The sequence below is a fragment of the Excalfactoria chinensis genome, chromosome 8 (assembly GCF_039878825.1).
Source record: "Excalfactoria chinensis isolate bCotChi1 chromosome 8, bCotChi1.hap2, whole genome shotgun sequence".
Classification (NCBI taxonomy): Eukaryota; Metazoa; Chordata; class Aves; order Galliformes; family Phasianidae; genus Excalfactoria; species Excalfactoria chinensis.
In genome coordinates this window covers 13,632,392-13,649,344 of record NC_092832.1, presented here as the reverse complement: position 1 = coordinate 13,649,344, position 16,953 = coordinate 13,632,392, and the positions used below count along the sequence as shown (strand labels likewise).

At 51.8% G+C, this 16,953-nt stretch overlaps 1 protein-coding gene across 2 annotated transcripts in view; it reads right to left on the bottom strand.

The window, feature by feature from the left end:
* Nucleotides 1-10,656, bottom strand: part of TNR (tenascin R) — a 50,391-nt gene extending 39,735 nt beyond the window's left edge. Inside the window, exon 1 of one of the 2 annotated variants that reach the window (XM_072343901.1) lies at nt 10,323-10,656. The gene's annotated coding sequence lies outside the window, so the exon portion shown is untranslated. The remainder of the gene's footprint in view (nt 1-10,322) is intronic. The other variant, XM_072343899.1, reaches the window with a different exon arrangement.
* Nucleotides 10,657-16,953: the final 6,297 nt, after the last annotated feature.

Here is a 16,953-nt window from a genome sequence, read left to right as displayed (position 1 = left end):
GAGGAAGGAATCAGAGCAGTTACAGAGGGTCACAAAATCATTAGGGGATGGGGAGACAGCCTAGCTGGAGAGATGTGGAGAGCTGAGCCTGTTCAGTCCATCAGGAAGATGGAGTGGTGGCTTCAATTGCTCCTATAAGAACTGTCAAGGCAGGGAAACACTAAAGAAGATACTAAAGAGTTCCTGAGCACTGAGGGGAGTGAAAAGCGAAGTGGCAGGGAGCGAAGGCAGCAGGGCTGGGGGGTGGATGAGAGGATGCCCGCTCTGTGTGCGGGCGGCACTCAGTGGGGCCGCTGGACCCACCCCGCTGGGATTGTGGGAGCAGGGAAGGGCCGGCGGGTAATTAACGCTGCGGTGTGAGCCGCGATTTCGATCAGGTTGGAATGCCCCGGGGTTATTTCCCACGATCGATGCGCGTCATAAATAATGCATCCTGCGGTGGGGCGGGGGATGATGGAGGGTGGGGGGGGGGGGGGGGGGGGAAATGCTGCCTTTCGTTATCAGATGCCGATGTGGATCGGCAGAGCTGGGAGGGAGCGCAGCTCAGAGCAAAGAGAGAAAAAGGGGAATAAACACATGGAGGAGATTTGGCTAATTCCAGCTCTGCCGAGGGAGATGGCACAGTTATTTCTGGATTCTGATAGGGTGGATATAATAGAGGGTGGAAGGAGATTTGGGAGTCAGAGGGAAGGATTTGGAAGGATGGGGCAGCACCAGGCTCCCTGGCTTTCAGCTTCCATCTGGAGCCACGGGTTGCCTCTCACCAAGCATCAGCCAGGCTTGCCCAAGAGATCTGCCTGGCTTTCACCATGGTCAGGTGATCCTTTGTCAGGTGAGTCTTCAGCCAGTCCAGTTCATAACTGGGGATCTTAGCCCACATGGCCCCATTTTCCTTCTCCTGCTCTGAGTTTGCTGCCAACACATCATCAACCCTCCAAGTGCTCTGGGAGCAAAAACAGGGACCTGGCACATATATGTGCAACCACGGTTCTCTACCAAGAGAGTGGTGAGGTGCTGGCACAGCCTGTCCAGAGAGGCTGTGGATGCCCCATCCTTGGAGGTGTTCAAGGCCAGGTTGGATGGGGCCCTGGGCAGCCTGGTCTGGTATTAAATGTTGGGGTCAGTGGCCCTGCCTGTGGCAGAGGAATTGGAGCTTCATGATCCTTAAGGTCCCTTCCAATCCAAGCCATTCTATGATTCTGTGATTCTATGGTGCCTTTCCCTGCCCTTCTATTGCAAAAAATGAGAGATCTGGAGCTGGCCTGGTGGGGACAGGGCTTTCCAGTCCCCTGGGCTGCAGCCCAGATGGTCTGTGCAGATTACTGCAGCCTCCAGGGCCACCAATCCCAGGCAGTTTGGCAGGGCTGAATTCCCTCCAAATGACAAAAATAAATAAAATCTCTCTGCATTAAATGCTGGGAAGGCCATGAAAGAGCTGTGTACACAATGAAAACAAATACATGGTTAAATAACCTCTCCAACAGTATTTCTCTAAAATGCCTCTCTAAATAACGCAAAGTGAAAGGCTTGCTCAGCAGTGATTAACTTCGGTTCAGGAAGATGGTCTGTATCAAATCGTTACCGTCAGCTGATTAAAAATGAATTAAACCTAACAGAAAACAATTCCCAAAACATCATCTCGCCTTCCAAATGCAATTCCCAAATACACATTACAGCAGACCCTGCAGAAGGAGTTACCTGGAGAGCCTAAGGATGAAGCTGCTGGTGGGACCAAGGATAGGGGGTCGTGGGGGCGAAGGGGATGCTGATTGGGGTGAGGAAAAATAGCTCAACCTGTAGACAGCTCTGCCTCGGGGGAACATTAATTTCCAAGCTGTTGGTTTTGAGAAATAAAATAAATGAAACAAGGGGGAAGGACCGCAGCTAATTTAGCATCATTTGTCTGCTTGGCATCTGGTAAAGGTCTGAAGGATCAGGAAGGACAAGCAGGTGGGAGAGACCCACAGTTGTGCCAGGCTTTGGAATGGGTTCTAATTCCTGCCAATCAAGCGTAGCCAGCTTTTAATTGCCACACTCCGTGTGAGTCCACTAAATGGCAGCGCTTCAAATATCGCTTCTCATGGCAGATTCTCTTTTTAAGTAGTTCCAGTTTTCTTAATCTTTCTTTTCTTTTCTTTTTTTTTTTTTAATATATATATATATATATTATATTTTCATCAGCAATTTCATATTGGTTGTTGGGTCTCATCATTGCTCCCCTTGTTTGGAGTGACCAAGAGGCATCTTTCCTGTGGGTTGTGCCAGGGGAAGATTAGGTTGGACAGCAGAAAGAATTTCTTCATGGGGAGGGTGGCCAAGCATTGGAATGGGTGATGGAGTCCCCATCCCTGGATAGGGACATGGGTTAGTGTGGTGGCACTTGGTAGATCAGGCTGATGGTTGGACGTGGTCTTTTTCTCCAGTGCTTTTGGAGATATCATAAAAAAGGATAACTGACAATTGAAGGGAGCCCGTCATTCTGACACATTAATAACAGCCTATTTTAAGCCACCAAGAACACGACTCAGCAGGTTGGGAAGTTGTAAAACCATCACACAGTGCTTTGCCTCTCCTTGTTTGTGCCTCCTGAAAGCAGCAGAAAACCCAAATAACAGTGCTAACAGCAGCATGTATGTATGCATACGTATGCACACCCAGTTCTTACGTATCTATATGCTTACTCAGGGTTTGGGGTATGCCAACGGTGGCTTTCTCCTGTGTCATCCCACAGCACATCCCCACTGGGTACCACTGCTCTTGCCCTGCAGAAACATTCCTGCTGAGGGTCTCACTTCATCCTCTGCATCTCTTCCCACCAGCAAATGAAGCCTGTGCCCAGTCCCCCATGTGTGGGGACAACAGGGACCCTATCCCCATCCTCTGTGCCCTCAGCTCCTGGTAATGCTCTTATCTCACTGCCTATTTACCCATCATCACTTTCATGCTCTGTTTATCCTGCACTCTATTCCCCACCGATCCTCCCTCACCAGTCCCTTGCGCTTCGGGTTGGAGCATTGCCTATTTATACTCTTAACCTTTGTCTCTCTTTCTTCTGCCTCTTTGATCTGCCCATCAATCTTGTCTGCAGCCTCCATCACACCAAGCTCCACGTCACCATCACCACACTCTCCATCAGAGCTGTGCTTATTTCCCCATGCGGCAGAGCATGGTAAGAGATGAAGGCACAGGACCTCAGTATCCTATAGGGGATGGGCTGGGACATCATGCTGTCCCCAGTTTCCTTCATCCCTGTGCACCAGTGTGCTCAGAACCTTGTCTGTGGCATTTTTGGGTGCTTGCCCTGGGGTCTGGACCCCTTCCAGCCACATAAAGTAGGCACAGCCAAAAAACCCATATGTGCCCCTCAAACCACGGGCTGCTCAGAAAAGCCTGGGTTCCCCCATGTCCTATCCCATGTAAAGTTCTTTTTTGGTAGAGTGTTAACAACAAACAAGAGGTGCCTGAGATAGAGACATGGTGCCAGGGAGGATAACAGCATTGGATACAGATCCCACAGTGATCCCATTCCTCATGTTTAAGGCAGAAGCTGAAGTATTTAAGAAAGTAGCTGCAGAAGTGATGGGTGGGGAGAAAGCAAAGCAGAGCTTCCCCAGAGACTCACCAGGATGGGGGGAGAAAGTACCATTAGGGACATAGAGCCTACAGCAGGAATTTACTTACAGCCACAGGTAGTTAATGGCTCAATTTGTACCACAAAGCCCTGGAGGTGTCTCTCTTTTCATTCCCTGGGTGTCCTGTTTAACGGCCTCCTGAATTATTAATTCTGCTGTTTGTGCTCATTGCTCCAGTGCTGGGGCATTCCCCAGCTTCACTGGGTTACAATAAATAGCACCACGGTCCTGGATGTACGTTGGGGTGTTATGAGCATCACCATCACTCCTGTGTCGGTGCTGGTGGGCACGCACATCCCAACCTGACCACCCCATGCATCCCTCCTGCATCTCTCCGCCCACAGGGGTGCTGGCATCTCTCCTGAAATCTTTCCTAAGCAGCCCTGTTATAAAGTCACTGTTATCAACCTGGGGTTCAGGACAGTGCCATGTCCAAGAAAGCACAGTGGGAAGATGCCCACTTGAGCTCATATCCTTCATCGCTTCCAACCTGGGTCAGCTGTGCTGCAGCATGGCACCAAAGTGGACACAAGATCATCAGATCCAGCAACCAGGATCTAATTAAAGCCTCTAATTGAGGCCTCTTTAATTTGCTGATCTCGTGGGGTGAGTCACAAGAAGACAGAGGAGAAATAAAGGGGAGAGAAGTTTGGCAGAGAGATCAGCTACACCACAGGTGTCTTATCAGGACTCACAAAAAGAGAGGCAGGGACAGCATCACCTGTACAAGTACCACTGGGTCCAGGTAGAGCATCATTGCATCACCACCCATTTCCATGGAAAACTGACCTGCCTAGAGCTAGTTCAAGGGAATGGCTGCCTTCCCATCACCTTCCTCCTCCCTGCACTTCCACTGCCCTCCCATCAGCCCTTCCCCACACTGCTCTCCCCTCCATTCCTTCTCCTTATCTCAGGCCCTCTCATCTCCCAGCCTTTGTGCCGCTGCCTGTCTCTGCTCCAAACCCTCCTTATCTCCACCTCTCGCTGCTCCAGCTCTGTTTACATCACTAAAACACTTGTCCAGGTCAAACACGTTTTCCTGATAAACACATTTCCATTGATTGCTGGGAAGAAAATCCTCCAGAGCGGCAGATTCTGCACTCTGGGGATCGATAACGAAAATCCCCTTTACCCTGTCCATCCCACAGCCTGTGGATGCGGGACCTGCAGGGTGATTTGGAGGGAACCAAAAGGAGAGGGTGGTGGGGACCTACCTGTTGGTGGGGTCACTCCAGCCACCACCAAGCAGAGGTGACAGATGTCCCCCAGCTGAGTCCTAGGGTGTGCAAGCAGTCCTTGGTGTGGTCGGCTAATGCACTTGTGAGGGGGAAGCTCATGCATTTCCACAGCAAGTGGTTTAGCTGTAAATCCACAATCGATAAGGAGAAATTTAATGGGATTAAGCCTCCTGCTTCTGCTGCAGAGGAGATGCTCCCCACCAGGTTTCCCTCTCCCAAGCCACTGCCATGGGATGAGATGTAGCCACGGGCACCACGGGGGCTACCACCTCCTCCTCAGGGCTGCAGGTAAATGCTGGAGCAAAACCACCCAGGTGTAATGCAGAGATGGAGCTCTTCCCAAGGGCAAACCCACCCCATGGGTGTCTATGGGACTGGGGGGGCTCCTCTCCATGTCCCCCACCCACCTGCACACCCATGGTGCTGCCCATCCCCTGCCCTGCTGGGATGGCTTTTTTTAATTGGATTGTGACAAACATTTAATGCCTAATAGAGCTCACACTGGCACAGTTAATTAAGGATGTGACTAATCCAATTCACTCGTGGGAGCGCGGGAGGAGACGAGCAAGAGTGAGCACATGCATGGGGGGCAGTGGAGGGGAGGGATCTGGATGGGGAATGATCAGCTCAGCCACTACTGCTGTTCTTTTTTCTCTTCACAAATGATGAAGAGGGGCTTTTTTTCCCCACTGTTTTTAGTTTCCCCCTTCCTCTTGGGTAGAAGCTGAACACCGTGGGCTCTGCATGAGCATCCCTGCTGTGGGTAGGATGCTGAGACCCCAGAGCATCCCCACAGTCGGGCACGTAGTGCCAGCCTAGCCAGCTGTGCCAACATCTGTATGCCGCTCACTCCTTGTCCCCCCGGAGTTTATAAATAAAACAAACGGAGTTATTTTGGCCCCGTGGACAGGGCTGTCTCCTGCAGCACAGAGCTGCTCTTTCTCCAGCCAGAGTTCATTGTTATTCCCCAGCTGAGAACAGGACATGGATTGAGTGAGGTCCCCATCTGCAGTGGGCAGCCGGAGAGAGACTCTCTTCATATTAGTGCCTAATGCAATAAATAGCGCTTTTCAATGGAGCCGGGATGGAAACAAAAGCCCAGAGTGGGGAAGAGAGCACAGTGAGGCTGGGGAGGGAGAGGGATGGGGATGCAGCAGGAAGATGGAGATGGGTGGAGGATAGAGGATGGAGATGGAGGTGGAGATGGACTGAGGATAGACGATGAAGGGGGAGATGGAGGATGAAAGTTGGAAATGGAAGTTGGAGAGGGGAAATGGAGGATGGAGGGAAACAGAGCTGTGAAGCTCTGTGATTCAATACTGGACTACCGTCTGGGTCCAGCTCTTCCATTTGGTGGACCAAGAAGGTGACGCATCCCCAGGCATGACAGCCCAGACTGGACAAAGGGGGAAATGCTGATCCTGAGAGAAACACTGACAGTCATCCCTCCCTCCAGCAGCCTTTCCTTGAGCACCTTCAAAGACATCTGCTCCCTCACATGAAGTTGGGTTCAGATGCAGCAAGAACCCAAAGCCCTGCAGAAGGCAGCAGCGAGGGAAAGACAAGGAGTAGGGCTGGGTGGTTGTTTGCTGGGATGCAGCAGCGATGCAACATCCTGCATCCTGGGGACCCCTCCAGCACCATCCCACAGTAGGACACAACCCTTGCAGGTAGGATACCATGTTCCCATCTCTAGCATCACCCTTCAGCTGGTGCCACCGCAGCTTGGTGCTGGGGACACTGTCTGTGCCAGTTGTGGCCAGGAAGCGTGCCATACATTAATCTTTGTTCCCCACCATTCATCTTCATTAACACAAAGCTAACACAGGGAAGTAGCACGTCAGCAGAACGATGGATTCACACCCTATTTACTGTCTCTGAACCCTAGTGGGGCCGGGATGCTGCCACAAACACAGGGACCATCCCAGCCTCCATTGCTGCAGGGATCCTGCGTCCCCAGGTAGCACCATAGATGCTGCCCATGGGGGCAGGGCCACTGAAACCACACCAGCCATCCTGTTTTATCCGCTGGGAGGGGTACACATCAGTTATTAATGAGGAATTACACAGAGGGCTCATCCCTTCTGTGGCTGGAAGTCCCCTGAGGCATTCCTGCCCTGTCCCCTTGTAGGAAATAATTACTGGCATTAAAATTATTTACTGAATGAAGCGATTCTTCGAGTGCTATCTCAGAACTGTTTGTCTGGTTTGCTCTGCTTCTAGTGCTACATAATAGATTAGCTGGGTAATTACAGCTGAGTTTAAGGCTTGTGCATTGCAATAGGATTTTCTTGGATACCTTGGGGCGAGGGGGTCCCATTATTGCCAGCTTGAGCAGTTCTTATGGACACCCCACTGCACCCGAAAGGAAAACAGCCCAATCGATCCCAATCAATTCATGTATAATTAGCAGCCGGGAGCCCTGGCTGGCTAACTTGAAGGCAGTCAGCCTCTGTTGCAGGGCTGTGCTTCTGCTCAGGGATGTGCTTCAGCAGTCGGATTTGTTTTCAGATATTTCTGCTGATGAACATGATTTCAGCATGAAAAAAAATGGAAAGGGTTCACTGTTCAGTGTTTCCATTTTTAAAAGGATGCTTTGGGACTGAAGTGGGTTGGAGACAAGGATTGCAAGAGCCAGGGCATCCTCACCTTTCCTGCTTGCCCACTCATCCCACTCCATCCCCTGATCAGAACACTTGGCCCTCCCCAAATGCATTGACTCAGAAAATGGCCTCCACCAAAGGGCATCTCTTCACTTGAAGGTCCATATGCGACACTTTGCAACAGTGGAGGCAATTTTGAGGTCTTTGACATTGAAAACAAGAAGCAAATCTGGGGGGAGGGAGGGGTGTGAGGAGGAAAGATCAAACAATTATCTGGGGCTCATCAGGAAGTGGCTGCAAGAAACTGAGAGGGGTAATTATAAAGGTAAAGTGAAGGATTTTGAAATCAAGCTCTGAGATGAGCACGAGAAGGCAGGAGGACTTGGAAGAGGCAGGAGAGCAGGGAACAGTGTAGCGCTGCACTGGGCATGGCTCTGCCCCTGTTCTCTGCACCCAGGCCAGCACACTCAGGAGCTCTAGTCCCTTCATTTCTGTGGCCCTTGCCACAAAAGGGCTCCATGCCTCCTGTTCTGGGGAGCCCAGCACCGGACCCAGCACTGCAGATGTCACCTCAGATGTCACTGTAGATGCTCACTCCTTGACCGCTAAGGCAGCCCAGAGCACCACACACCTTCTTTGCGGCGGGTTCATGTTTATCATGGTATTCACCACAACCACCAGCTCAGTTTTCTATATGACAACTGGGAAGGCTCCCTCTGTCCATCCCAAGGTGGGGTTTCTCCAACTGCCCCAAGCTTCACTCTGGTATTCAGAGAACACAATAAGAAATCAACTGAGACAAAACCTCATGTTGAGGTTTAGAGAAACCACCCTCCAGGTCAAGGAGCCAAAGGAGCCCCCTGGCACGGACCTGCACAGCTCAGACCCATGGCAGCACCTGTCCCTGTGCTCCACAGAATCATAGATTCATGAAATCCTTTGAGTTGGAAGTTAAACTACTCTGCAATGAACAGAGACAAAGACGATGTGGCAGGGACATAGACCGTGGGACAGTGGTGCTGGCTTTCCTGTTGGTGTTACAGCAGATGCTTTTGGTATGGGCAGCACTACCAGAACTCCAGCATGGACCCAGTGTGGCACTGCCATCAGGATGGGACTCCACATCCTCATCTTTCAGCTTCACTGTGAGGCTGAGAGATGTGCAGGGGGCCACAGTCTCCTCCTTTGCATTTCCTTCTCTTTTCCTTTCCTCCTATGTTATTATTCCTTTACATCCCAGCCCGCTGCTCTCTGAGCAGAGGGGTTGGAATAGCTCGTAACAGAGCTGGGGGCACCCGACCCTGCGTGGTCCCCATGCCCCTGTGCCACACTGGCAGGGACAGCGAGAGGCAGCATCTAATGACATTGACATTTCATTTCTCATTATAGACACAATTAAAAGCAGAGAGGATTATAAGCTGCCGCCACGCCATGTCACCCTGCTGCCGGCTTTATCCCTTCTGCTTGGGCAATTCCATCAATGAATCGACTCCTTCCCCCACCGCGTTGATGGCTCCTTTCTGTTTGTTTATATAACACACTCAAACGTCCACTTTGCACCCACGCTCCTGTACTCGGTAATGAACGTTTGCTCGGTGCTCACCACATTCACCACACACTCTGGGAGGATGCTGGGGGCTGGGGAGCCCAAGGCCCCTCTGCTCCCCCTGGCACCCCACACTATCGCTCCCTGCCTGGTGCTCCCCTGCATGAGCTGGGCACGGCCACGCCGGTCCCAGACAGCACACAGACGTGGCTAAAAGTGGGATGCTCAGCTGGGCAACATCCTCGTTGGGCTCAGCATCCTGCTCCTCTCAGGGCAGATGCTTTCTGCCAGGAGCTCTAACAGGTACCCGTTAACGGAGCGTGCCTAATTAATCCGTGCCTCGGCAGCTCCCACGCATAGCTCTCCCCTCCAGCTCGGCAGCAGTAACCCCGCCAACAGTGCTCTCTCCCCGCTCCGGAGCCGCCGCTCAGCGCGCATCCCGCAGCAACCAGCCGGCCCCGGCAGCGCACCCCGCGGGCAGGAGAAGGGCACCGGGTGTCGGGGGAGGAACACTGAGGAAGAAGCCTTCTGGAGCTCGGCGCGGGCTGCCAGCGGGGCTGTTTCCTCTATTTGGTATTCTCCAGCTTCACGAAGCTCTGGGGCTGTTGTTTAAATCTCCGGGTTTTACTCGGAGCGCTACAGAAGCTGCTCCAAACCAGCAGATTAGCCCCCAAACCGTGCCAGATTTGCCCCCAAACCGTACGTGCCTCCATCAAGCTGCCATCGGAGTATTCCCGGCCGAGCAAGAGGGGATGCAAAATCTCCTTCAAACTTTAACCAGAGAGCGGGGATGCGGGCAGCTCGGCGCAGCTTGGGAGGGCTGCGGGGCGGAGGAGGGAGGGAAGCTCGGCGGGGCTGGGTGCGGAGGGCAGCGCTGCGCAGGGGATGCTCCCTGCCCGCCCGGGGACGGCTGCGGCTGGCACGACTCCGCCGGTACGGGCACGGCGCTGCTCGGGGCTGCGCCCGGAGCTGGGCAGAAGAGAAACAGGAGCAGGGTGTGGGAAGGAGCACGAAGGGGAGAGAGTGTGAGCGAGCCCCCCCAGCACCGCCTGAGAGCATGCAGTGAGATGTATCCCCTGTCCTCTCCCCGCACGACGCAGGGGCTAAGAACCCCGTTTCTTTTAGCCTCATACCAACAACAAAGGGAACTTGCAGAAAGTGCGGGCCACCTTCCCCCCAAAGCGCAGCCCTCCCCCCGCGCAGCCCCGCAGCCGGGCCGCCTCCCCCGCTCCCAGCCCCGCGTCGCCCCGCAGCGCGGAGAACCGCAGAGCGCGGAGCTGTCCCCGGTGCTGAACGTACTCACCGGGCCGGGCCGGGCCGGTGCCTCCTGCCTCCAGCCGCCTCCAGCCGCCTCCTTCCTCCTCCTCCTTCCTCCTCCTCCTGCCTCCCGTTGCCGTCGAGGTGGAATTGGGGCGTCCCCGCTCCAGGGGGGGGTCCCCGGGCTCGGCCTGGCGCCTGCCTGGCGCCGGCAGCCCGCTGCCTACTGTGGCAGAGCGGAGCGACCCCGGGACTGCCTGGCAGCCGCTCCCTCCTCTGCTTAAATTTCAGCGGCTTGTTTTTTTTTTTTTTTTTTTCTTTCTTTCTTCTTATTTTTTTTTTATATATTTCCTGCTCTCCCCTCTTCTCCCCTCTCTCCCCGCTCCGGGCTCTCCCAGCACGCAGCCACCTAGTGGGCAAAAGTGGGAGGAAAATCCCGCCCGAACACCCAGGCGGCACCGCTGCGGCTGCACCGCCTCCCCCCCGCCGCCCTGCTGCCAGGCGGCTGCCCCGGGGGAGGCATGAAAGAGGCAATTGGGGAGGGGGCCAGAAGGGCCCTGAAGGGGAAGGGGGGGTGGGGGCGGGGTGAAAAAAATAAAGGAAGAGATGCAGAGAATGAAGAGAATGAGCTGAGTTATGCTGGGCTGGGAACGTGAACCCCTGGGGCAAAACCAACTCAACAAGGTTTGGGTCCTGTTGTTCGTCCGTAACAGTGGTGGAAACAGCCGCTGGTCTGGGGAGGTTCCTGCCCTGCAGATCATAGAATCACAGAATGGTTTGCGTTAGAAGAGATCTTAATGATCATCCAATTCTAATCCCTCTAGATCCCTCCAACCCAACACTTTCCACTAGACCAGGCTTCCTCGAGCACCTACAAGGATGGGGCATCCACAGCTTCTCTGGACAACCTGTCCCTCACCACCCACAGAGTGAAGAGTTTTTACTTAATCATAGAATCACAGAAACTCCCAAGTTGGAAGGGATTTTCCAGCTCCCTTCCCAAACAGGATGGACAAGGTGCTGTATTGGCACCTTGACCTGTCTCAGACCAGCTGTCAGACCTTGGGGTAGTGTAAGAATACATGGCCAGACTGGCATGAAGGATTTTTGCACCTGTCCTTGCTTAACACAGTGAAAAATCCCCAAGTTCAGTAGCCCACAGTGCTCCTGTAGACACTGTTGCTGGTGTCACCAAGAGAACAAGAAACAAGCTTGCTTCCCCAGTGCCTGCTGCCTCAAACACAACCAGGAGGGAAGTTTCAATTGAATTCTCTCTTTGCAGGTTTGGATCTGTTTGTGTATTCCTGACAAATCCTCCCAATTACCATCACTCAGCCCCCAGTATGCAGGAAAGACACTGAAGAGATTGTGAGGTTGTATTTTAACATATTCAGAGCACTCTGATTTCTTTTGACTGCAGAACTTGGCTGAATATTTCTGGTAACGAGCCTGCCAATGTTTTTTGCCCAACAAGGAATAGCAGCACTGTTGTGGGATGGTGTGCTTTTCCCAGTTGAATTGGTGAACCAAAGTCAAAAAGAGCAATCTGACCTACTTACGTGTACAGCTTTGGACACAGCTCCCACAGGTGGGTCCCGGTGCTGCCCTCTTGGATCCAGCCAGAACATGGCACTGTGCTGAGGTGGCCCTAAAGGTGTCTGTAACTCCAGAGACACGATTTCACATCCTAGGGTCCCCATGCCACTCTGGGTGGATGGCTATTTGCTTGCAAGCAGAGTGACTGAGAGCCTTGAGGTCCATCAATTGCTGCGCCATGCTTTCAAATCCAAAATGTTTCCCTACTGCACTGAGTGAAACAACATCCCACAGCACTTTGTTTCATCTTCCACTGGGGAAAGACAGATCGATTCCGAGAAGCCTCTTTGAAATGTACACCACAGAATGTGGGCTTCAGGCTTTTGCATTACAAAGAGGGCAAATTTGAAATGAAGAGTTTCATCTGAAAGACATCTTTTTTTTGTTAAAGAAGTGTTCAAGTGAGGCAAAAAACATATATATATTCCTTGGAGAAGCCTAATGGGAAAATAAAAGCAGTAGATGGGCATCGCTGGTCAGCAGCACTCAGTATCCCAGGGCAGGCCTAAGGGTCACTGAATTACTGGATCCCTCTGGGATCCTGCAATCCCCACAGCTGAAGCAGCAGAGGCCACCACCAACAAAACCAAGAGTGAAGCTGAGAAGCAGAGCACAAATTCCTCACCCAAAAAACCAAGAACCCCAGTTGTGTGGCCAACAGGAGCAGCTCGAGGGCTGCTGGTCGCTGAGATGGCAGGCTGTGGATAACAAGAGGCAAAGAGCAGGAGGGATATTAAAGCAGTTTGAGCGCAGTCACGGAAGCAATAAACCCAAATCTTTAAACCCATCTAATGCCCCCGTGATCAAATCCCGAATTCCCTGCTCCCGTGCAGCAGCTGCAGAGGCAGAGCCTGGGGTGGTGGAGAGAAGCAAACTCTGAGACACGAGGAGAGTTTGTCTCCCTCGGATGGCACGCGCAGTGCGCCCAATCTTCATATAAATATTAATATTATTGCATGGCATCGCCGTGAGCTCATGCTGTGGGTTGCAGCTGACACCGCCGTCTATAAAATGCTTATTACCAGCAGATAGCTTTCTGAAAACATCCAATAAAAGCCGTGTTTATAGATCATAGGCAGCACATGAGAAACCAAATGGATTTTTCATTTCGTGTTTGAGGGAAACGACCTAGCGCTGCTGCTGACAGCGTGGAGACCTGTTGCTCCTTGGGAGAAGCAGCTTTAAAAGCAAAAATGAAAATTAAACCCCAAAAAAAGGAGCCCCAGAGGGTTGGGGTTTTGGGGAAAAGCCAGCAGGCGGTGCCCACAGGCTGCATCCTCTGCTCTGGTCCCTCTCCCTCCTCGCTTTCATGGTGTCCTGGGTAAGCGATGCTGACGTTGGCACTTCATCATCATTAAAGAGTCGTTGCTGCTACGAGCCCTTGATTTCTCATTTGTCCGCACTGAGAGCATCTCCATCACCAGAATAAATTACTCCTAAAAGCAGAGGCAATAGGCTCAGTGATGATGACCCGTGTCCCAGGGAGAGGCAGGCTGAATGTGGGGTTACCTCTTGCTTGTCCTGAGCAGCATCATCCCAGAGTAGCTGTGAGCAGCAACCTTCCCTACTGCACCAACATTTCCCTGTGTCTTTGCTTTAAATGAGCCCAGGCAAGTGGGATTATTCTCCTGACCACTGCACTCAGTGTCCAGGTAAACCTGTGATGATGTAAAGCAAAGGCAGGCAGGTTTTCTTTCTCCATTATGGTCACACAGTTTGCTTCTTGGGCTTCCTTTCCCCCAGCCCCAGCCCACACCCCAGCACTGCCGACTCCGATGACTTTGCATCAGCACAATGAGCAGCTTCGCAGGCTCACAGACAGACAAATAGCTCTGTAAACAGCTACAGGAAAAACTGGCACCCGGGGGAACGTTGTTCCAAGGACCGTGCTAAATGCAGGGATTTGAAACCATGATTTTTATGGCAAACAAGCCTGACGCACTTGCAGTGGGAGCGCTCACACGCTGCCTTCTGCATCTCCATCCCCTCCTCGCCCCTCAGGCAGAGCGATGTGCAGGTGGGGTTGCAGCATCCCTGGGATGCAGCAGCATGCAACAGGTTCGCTGGGTTGTTAAAAATGCAAGATGCCCTTCAGTGCTGCTATTACCGAGACAATTCATTCTGATGTTACAGCATGTTAAGGGGTGTATTAAAGCAATTAAGCTCTGCGTTCAAGGTTTAATATCTGGAATTAGACGAGGCTGTGGTAGCTCTGGGAGGGCTCCAGGAGTAGCTGGTGGCTCCGACAGAGGTGGCTGCAATGGGGCTCAGCCATTGGCCCCATCATGTGGTAACCCTATAGCAGCCCCCTGCCCACCACTGCCTGATGGACAAGAGGGAAACAGAAGCCTTCTCTGCAGGAAGCACAATGTGTTACAGCTTAGAAGGGGGATGAATTTGTACCCATTCCACAGATGGGTAAAACTGAGTCCTGGAAGGGCCATGGGCTGGGATCATCAACCACGGGTCCTACAGGCTCAACTTTCTGTTCATTATTGTGCAGCTCTGTTTCTTTCTGTTCAAGCAGGCAACACACAGTACTGGTGTTTCCATCTCTGGGCCGCACACGGGCTATCTAGGGGAAAAAAAAGATGATAAATAAAGATAAATGGAGGAAAGAGGAGCGTGTTGGCAGTCCTTCTCCATCATTCCGTTCCTTCCTTAAGCAGATCAAATTATGACCTGAAATCACTGAATACATATTTTATTATGTGGGTAATTTAAAGGATGAGGGTGAGAGAGACAATTCGTAAGGCACAGTGGTGTTAGAAGACAAAGAGTTACCATTAATCTCCTACAGGGGGAAAAAAAGGGAGAAAATGAATTGGAGGAGGGAAGAGAGGTGAGAAATGTCCATGGTTCACAAGCACCGTGTTGGCGCATGTGTTGCTTCTGAACGACTTCTGAGCCCTGTGGCCCCTGCTTGCCCTTGCCAGGGCTGTGCCCAGGGCTACCCCTTTGCGGTCTGCTGGGCTTTGGCTCAACTTAGGTGGCAGCTGGAGCGTGATGCTGATATGACTTTGAGGGGTTTGCCCCTCCACATCACCCCTCTGCCCCTACCGATCGATAGTGGCTTTGGGATGTTTGTTGATCAGGAGGAGATGCTGAGTTTGTGGTTTAATAGAAATGAGCCACAGGATTGTCAGGTATAGGGTGTGGGAGGCAAGGGTTGGAAAAGGGGGAGCCATGAAGACCTGATTAAGGAGGATACATCCACCCCAGAGACCCAGGGAAGGCTGCATGGCTCAAGGAAGGGCTGAGACATGCTGGGATGGTGGGGGCCTGAGCACAAGACAAAGGAGCTGAATTCTAGCTTCAGTGGGATGTTATTTGCAGACACTCACATTTTCAGGTGGTCTTGAATGGGATTTGGTCTTCACTACCAGCAAAGACAGATACCAAGTTGAAAGGAACTTTTGGGATTAAAAACATACAACATTGGTATGTTTTTAGGGGGTATATGAAATTCAGAGTGCTCTTTGTTTCAGGGAGGGCAAATGAGTTTCTCTCTACCCAATGCGCATACTTCCTGGATGGAAGGACACTGGGATGGGTTCACACCTACAGCCTTTCACCCCTCCTTGCTGCTCAAGTGCACAAATGCAATCCCCACAAAAATCATCCCAGGTGCAGCAAACAGGAATAAAACTCTCCCCAAGGCCCCCAGGCTGCATGAGCAGTTTGGTTTTTGTGTTCGGCTTGCACCACTGACTCTATTTCAGCTGTCACATGCTATTACTCACGCCTCCTAAGGATGGCCTGGATGTTCTTTTAATTTGAACGTCTCCAAATTATGTTCCTTGGCTGCCTGAGAGGATTTCAGAGATGAGGTGGCAGCGCCGTCCAGCTGCAGCTGCCAGCAGCCCCCAGCCCCACAGTGGGAATATGAAGGGATTTCAGGCAGTACGCTGGGGCTGGAGGTGCAGCTCATGCCTTACAGCTACTTGTGCAAGTCCTTAAGAAGTCACTGCACGCCCTGCCCCAAAGGCTTTTTTCCTGCTGCTTAATTTTATAGGATGAGTTCACATTCTGCCTCTGCTGAGTAGCAACGGTGAATCATCAACCAGACCCAGATTTAAGGGGGTGAAAGTTAAAGTAGGAAGGTAAAAAAATTCCTGTTCTTGGAGATAAGCTAAGAAAGATTTAAAACCACTGTTTTTGGTGAAGCTGACTCAACTCAAAAGGCTTGTCAGTGGGGAGCAGGGAAGGTAGACTTGCTTTAACCCAGCACAGTTTCATATCATTAAGAGAGTGAAGACACAAAACAAATACCCCAGCATCGCCTTGTTGAGCTGAGAGCAGGTTGGGAAGACTCTCAACACCAGAACCCGCTCTCAAAACAGAACTAAAGCAAAGTGATGGTCACCAGGAGGCTGTGGGATGGGCTCTGGTCTTTTCCTGCCACACCATGGCTGCATGGGGGCTTCAGCTCTTTGGCTCCCCGTGTCATGGCAGGCGATGGGCTAACAGGGTGCTTTCTTCCAGCCAAACATCAGGGTTTGGCTGCCCTCTGGCCTCCTCCAACAAGGAGAAAGGAAAGACTGCTTTTGAGTGAGGAAGGATTGGTTCTGCCTTTCTAATTATCTGCTGGTGTCTTTGCAACCTTCTGGAATTAGACCAAATTAAACAAACAAGGATCCAGCATGTGAGTTGAACGCTGGCATTAGCAGCCTGCCTGCACTTGCTGCTGAAGAGCCCTGACATATTGATATTAATTCAAATTTCCCCTTGACCATCACTTTTGATTCCCTCCAGCAATGAACTTCTTTTTAGCACTGAAGTGTGATCCTCCCACTCTTCTATTAAATGCTTTAAGATTAATTAAAGAGGCTGGCTTGCTCTTGTGGGATTTCAAATTCCCTTCCTCACCCAACACCTCTCCCAGAGACACAAGCACTGGAGGCAAAAGCTGCTGCGGGGCAGCTACCAGCCACAGGCTTTGTCACTTTTGTCTTCCAAAGCAAGAGATTGGGAGTAAGGGCTGCACGCACCTACCAACTGCAATTAATTTTCACAGTGAGAGTTAAGCACTGGAACAAGTTTCCCAGAGAGGTTTAAGAATTTCTGTCCTTGCTTCACTG